Source organism: Lactuca virosa, chromosome 3, assembly GCF_052849685.1.
Source record: "Lactuca virosa cultivar CGN04683 chromosome 3, Lactuca_virosa_CGN04683_v6, whole genome shotgun sequence".
NCBI lineage: Eukaryota > Viridiplantae > Streptophyta > Magnoliopsida > Asterales > Asteraceae > Lactuca > Lactuca virosa.
Window position 1 is genome coordinate 7,708,970 of NC_136428.1, and position 6,408 is coordinate 7,715,377.

A 6,408-nucleotide genomic window follows, 5' to 3' on the forward strand; every position below is an offset into this window, starting at 1 on the left:
TTTAGAACTCGAGATTACAAGGTTACTCTTGAGCTTTTCACTTCAGTCTTGGTAAGTAAATTCATCCTACATTTGAAAACTCTACACTCTTTCACTCAAATCATGAATCTCTTATACAAATATCATCATATTTGTGCTTAGGATCTTCGAATCTTCAAGTATCTCCCAAGTGTTCTTGACTTGGAAACTTCTTCTCTTCATCATCCATCTTAAGAGATCACTCAAGGGGAGTTCATACCCCTACATTTTCATGTTTTCTTCAAGTTTTAAGGGGGTGGGGGATACAAGTTAAAATACCAAAAACTTAACTAAATTCAAACAACAACTTTCATCAGAAAAGTTGAGTCCTATTCATGGACTGTTTTGACCATCTTAAACTTAATATCTTTCAAAACTGTTTCATATACAAATATTTCAGGTTCATACCTTTAAAATTACTACTTGCACATCTCCATACGATTTTTCTACAATTTATGGTGATTTTTACAAAACTGTCTATCATTTCAGAAACGAATTCGGACCAGTCTGTGAATATGAACATTTTCACACAAGTTAGGGACTTCTACAAATCATAATAAAAATTATGAATAAACTAGACACATTTTCTAAACTCTCAGAGCTTACGGATTTAGTTTTCGACTTCGTATGATTTTTCTATGACTTTTCTAAAACAGTGCAGATAAGTTAAAGACTACTTACATAGTTTACGATATTAACAACACTTTGTAGTATGTTGAGCAAAGTGCATAACAATAAGTTTCTAAATGTTGAATGTATTTCTTGTTAGTTTATCACCATAAACAGAAATTAGTCATTCATGATAAGGTTTTTCCATTCATTTCGAACACATATAATAAACTACAATAAGTATAGTTTATGGAGTTTACGATAAAAGCACACCACAGAAAAGGTTTTACTCTCAAAACAAATGGCTTTTTCAAACACTACATGATAAACTATAATAGTAATAGTTTATGGATTTCATATCACTAATTTATTCATAAAAGGTGATTTCACTTCCACCACGGAAGAGGTTTTATACTCAAACTATATGTAAACTAGTTAACGTAAGTTGTGAGAAAATTCTTCCATCGTACTCTTAGAGTACGGGTTCAAATTCCTGTAAGTTATAACCAGAGTCTCTTGTAGGGAGAGCGTGATAATTGTGTATAGATCTATATTGGGATTGACACCCCACACCTCGCTGCTAGCTACAGCCGGACCTGCAGGTCTGCGGGTGACAAGAGTCATAGGATCTTGACGTCTGGAAAACGTTGTTGCAGGTTAATTCTCGTTGTAGTATGGTTATAACGACTCACATACGGAGTTAAAAATCTTTCAAGTTTACAGGGAAAATTCTACTTTGAAAAAGGGTTTTATCTATTTAAAACTACAAAACACTCACATATTCTCGGTCTTGTGATTTAAGGCTACATAACTTTTTATAAGAATAAGGGATTTTTCTTGAAATATACATTATAAAGTACCAGGGTTACACTAAATGGCTTTCATGATATTAAAACTACGTTTCATCTAGAATTGTTAGACTTCAGCTGTAATTGCTAAGTGTACATGTTAGAGTTATATATGAATTTAGTCGCAATCGACTTAGAATTGGTGGGCCCGCCTTACTTCCTGTTCCTTGTTTGGTTGTGGACCTAGGGCAGACCCATTATATTCGACGGTTTATTTAACTTAAATTTTATATAACTTATATACGTTGGGTGATTATAGAAGGAATCTACGGGTCTTTCTACGGTACATTATCACATAACATAGGAGCGTTCATAAAGAAAATATTGAAATTTCTGGAATCATACTCTATCGCTTTTACAAGGAAAACAACTTATTTCTCAAATAAAACTCTTATGAACTCACCAACTTAATTGTTGACACTTTTTCAAAACTACTTGTATTCTCAGGAAATCAGTGAAACAGGAAATCAACAGTATTTTGAGGATGGGACGTTAAATCGTCAAACAGTTCATTTTGTCATCATAATGTAATTGATTTTGAAACATGTAAACATATACTATGGTGTAATCTTTTCAATTATATTTATGATGGTTGTATTTACTTTGAGCACTATTATACTCGTTGTTGTGATACTATACATGAAGTCCTCCACCCCGGACGTTTCTGCCATCCTTGGTTTGGGGGTGTGACACCCGCGGCTCCAGTTCTCCTATAGTACCACCTGTGGAAGATCCGGAATCAATTCTCCACAAAAAAAAGAACAAAGCAACTGGGCAAGCAATCGGTAAAGATAAACTTCAAGACGATAAGGTGTTTGATTACGATCCCGAAACGCCCGAGTTTGAAGAAGAAAGTGACACCGAGCTAAAAGAAGAAATGTCAAACATTGTAGACATACCCATGGGAAAATACATGCGGAGGATGTGTGACGATACTGGACCAGGACTCGTGCAACCGACAATTCCAGCAACAACAAACTTTGAACTGAAAGGTCACATTCTCGCCCCACTCAAGGACATCCCATTCTACGGGAAGGATCACGAAGACGCGTACAAACATATCGATGAGGTCAATGACATAGCCAACTACTTCAACATCTTAAATGTGCCTCATGAGACTGTTCTGCTTTGGATGTTACCAATCACGTTCAAGGGAGCCGCAAAAGATTGACTAAAATCACTCCCTCCAGGATCCATCACGACATGGACAAAGATGCGTGAAGAGTTCATCGATCAGTTTTGCCCACCGTCCAAAGTAGCAAAGTTGAAGAAATCCATTGCCAACTTCGAACAATAAGGAGGCGAGTCACTCTATGAGGCGTGGGAAAGGTACAAGGGCTTGCTAAGAAACTGCCCTCAAAATGACTTAAACATCCAGCAAGAAGTCTCCCTCTTCTATGATGGAGTGAATGTGACAACTAGGCAGCTCCTTGACTCTCAAGGACCACTCACGAAGAAGGCACCCGCGGTAATAAAAGAATTGATTGAAGAATTCTCTAAACACTCAAGAAAATACCATAACCCAAGGAATGACTCAACTAGAGGGGCGGTGAACTCAGTTTCAGATGACATGGCGGCAATGATGGCTAAGTTGGATAGCATGGATCGTAGGATGACAAAGATGGACCAATCCATCCATGCCATCAGTGGAGGTTGTGACAACTGTAGCGGGCCTCACCATACCAAAGATTATAACTTGGAAGAGAACGGAAACCGGAAAGCACAAGTGTGTTATTCAAGCGGGGATAGGTATGATGAAGATTTGCGGAAACCGAAAAAGGAATGGAGCCTCGGGTTGTATCAAAGAGAAGAGTCGGTTCAAGAAAAGAAGATGGATTTTGAAGAGATTCTTACACGATTTGCATCCGCATCCGAGAAGAGACACAATGAAATCGTCGCGGCGATACGAGAGCAACAAGCAATGATGAAGGATCAACAAGCTCTACTTCGGAATCAGCAAGCCTCGATCCTCAATATCGAGAACCAGTTATGGCAACTTGTATGGCAAATCAATGAACGGTCACCGGACGGACTTCCGAGCAACACCAAGCAAAACCTGAGAGTGGCTCATGTAAATGCAATAACAACAAAATTTGAGCAAATTTGCACTCCTATGACTCCAATACAGAACGAAGATCCAAGAGTGTTGCAGGAAAAAGAAAAAGAAACTCAAGAATCGCAAACGGTTGAAGTAACTCGACAAGTTCAGGAAACGCACTCGACGAGTTTTGCACATGATGAAAAAAATAATCCTCCCTTAAGACTGTACCAGCCTCCCTTGCCATTCCCAGGTCGATCCATACGAGATATACAAAATGAAGAGTACAAGAAGTTTTTAGAGCACATAAAGGCCCTCCAAGTTAACATCCCATTCATAGAGGCAATAGAGCAAATGCCGAAGTATGCAAGATTCCTTAAAGAACTCCTCACAAATAGAAGGAAGATGGAGGATATATCGGAGATAGTTTTAAATGAAAATTGTTCATTCGCTATGATGAACAAACTACCAAAAATGATGAGAGATCCGGGCAGTATAACTTTGCATGCCAATTTGGAAACTTGACTACTACTTATGCATTGGCCGACTCGGGGGCTAGTGTGAGCCTTATGCCTTATTCCTTCTTCAAAAATTAAATCTTCCATAACCAAAGCCCATCCATATGGCAATCCATCTAGCTAACAAGACAGTAACATATCCAAGGGGGATCTGCGAGGATCTTCTGGTCAAGGTTGATAAATTTGTATTTCCCATTGATTTTATAGTATTAGATATGGAAGAGGACCATAAAGTCCTAATTATTCTTGGGAGACCGTTTCTAAACACTGCTTGTGTTATAGTGGATGTGCAAGAGCCCAAACTTACTCTCCGGGTGGGAGATGAGTCGGTCACTTTTGGAGTCGATCAAGCGATAAAGCATTCATGGTCTAGTGATGATATTTCCTCGGTGGATACAATTGATGAATTGTTAGAAAAGGAACTAGCACTTTGGCATGAAAAAAATTCAAAGGAATTCACATTTTATTTAGAAGAGGACGTTGATGCTCAAAGAGACTTACAAGAATTGAATAAACTAATTTAAGGAAGTGTAAGTGAAAAAGATACAGGAAGCTCTGAAACAGAAACTCGGTGTGTTTAGACCAACATTCACTATATGGTGAAGCAAATAAAGGCAACAAGGCAGAAGTTACTTTTGATCTTAACCCAAACAAGAACACTATGGTTTGGAATGGCAAAAAGAATAATAACCCTTCCATTGGCTTGCACAAGATTGATCAGAAAGTGGAAGAAATTCAGTCAACAAAAGTAAAACGAACCAAACCTCGCGCTATAGTGTCTACTACTTTTGAAGTCTTTACCTTTCAACCACCCGATTCCCAAGTATATGAAGAAAGTGAGATAGAAACTGTGATTTCAAGTGATGATGAGGGGATAAGTGAAAAGGAAATTGAGATAGATAAGATGGAAGTGGAAAAGGTGGGACAACAAAACGAAGAAGAGAAGGCTAGGTTTATTAAAAGAGGTAAAGGAACAAAGCGTAAGTATGAAGAAAATGCCACTAAAAAGAAAAAGGAAGACTTGAAAAAAGCATACATAAGGAAAGTAGTGGCTTATAAGAGAAGATGGATGGAGCAAAAGGTAAAGAAGGAAGTTTCCGTGGAGGAAGTCGCTACAACGTAGAGCGGGAAGGAGTCTAGCTAAAGACTCCTAAAAAAGAAGCGCTAGCGGGAGACAACCCGTTGTTTGAGTTTGCTTTCTTTTCCCTTTTTCTTTCTTTTCCCTTTTTCTTTCTTTTCATTTTTCGTCTTTTATTTCTTTTATTTTCTTTAGTATTTTGTTAGGATTTTCACTCTTAGTCTTCTAATATTTTTAAAAATGTTGCTTGAGGATAAGCAAGGTTTGAGTGTGGGTATGGTGGAAAATTTTTGTGAAATAATTAAAATTTTTTGTTCAGAACCTTCAACTCGCCGAGTATGAGCCGTGCGCACGACGAGTTGATGCGACAATTCGTGACATTTGGTCAAAACCCGTCTCTACTCGACGAGTTTGGGTCCCCCAACTCGACGAGTTGAGTTTTATTACCAAAAATAAAAAATAATTTTTAAACTTAGTGAAATAAGGGTTTTTACCCTAAAAGGCAAAATCGGCAGATTCACCCACCACAACCCAAGCTCGCTGTGTTTTTCCTCTCAAGAACAAATCTTCAACATTTTTCGGTTTTGCTCGAATCTCTGCAAGAAAGGTAAGATTTTTAGCACTCAATTCTGTTAAAGTAAAGATTTTTATGAGTATTATGCTTGATTTAGTTGAAAAAACCCCCGATTTTGAACTTGGCATAAACTCTAGGGTTTCAATTTTGAGCAAATTAGGTTGTTTTAACTGGTTTTTCTTGTGATTTAATACATGATACAATATCCTAAACAAACCCCTGAAGTGATTTCAAGTTTATATGGTCGTTTGAAGTCGAATTAGAACATATTTTTTTGAAGTGTTCATAGAACTCGCCGAGTTGTTCATACCACTCGACAAGTTGACCTTTCAAAAAGCCCAGTTTCAACTCGAAATTTATTTTTTAACCTCTTTTGTTGTTTGTTTGGTCTCTTACATTGTTTGTTTTGCAGAAAAATAAGGAGAGGTAGCAGAGGGCAACAAATTCCAAGAGACCAAGGGGATTTCCCTTGGTATAACTTTCCTCACGTGGTATCAAAAAGAACTTTGGTTGAATGGAAAAACAATTTAAGAGTTCTATTTGGCAAATGAACTGAATTGGTCATGGTTGGAAGAAGTTGGATTGATGGAAGCGATGAATCCTTACTTAACGAAAATATTTGTAAATGATGGGGTTAGGATAACATGTTCCGCATGGAGAAGATTATTTCAATTGCAAGAACCAGTCTATAAGGAGTTGTGCTTGGATTTCTATGCTACGGTTAA

General features: G+C 37.6%; 1 non-coding gene across 1 annotated transcript; it reads right to left on the minus strand.

Moving 5' to 3' along the window:
- Positions 1–2,736: 2,736 nt before the first annotated feature.
- Positions 2,737–2,843, minus strand: LOC145168076 (small nucleolar RNA R71). Its single transcript, XR_013741667.1, has one exon. It is a non-coding gene; the product is annotated as a small nucleolar RNA R71 (small nucleolar RNA).
- Between the last annotated feature and the right edge of the window lie 3,565 nt (positions 2,844–6,408).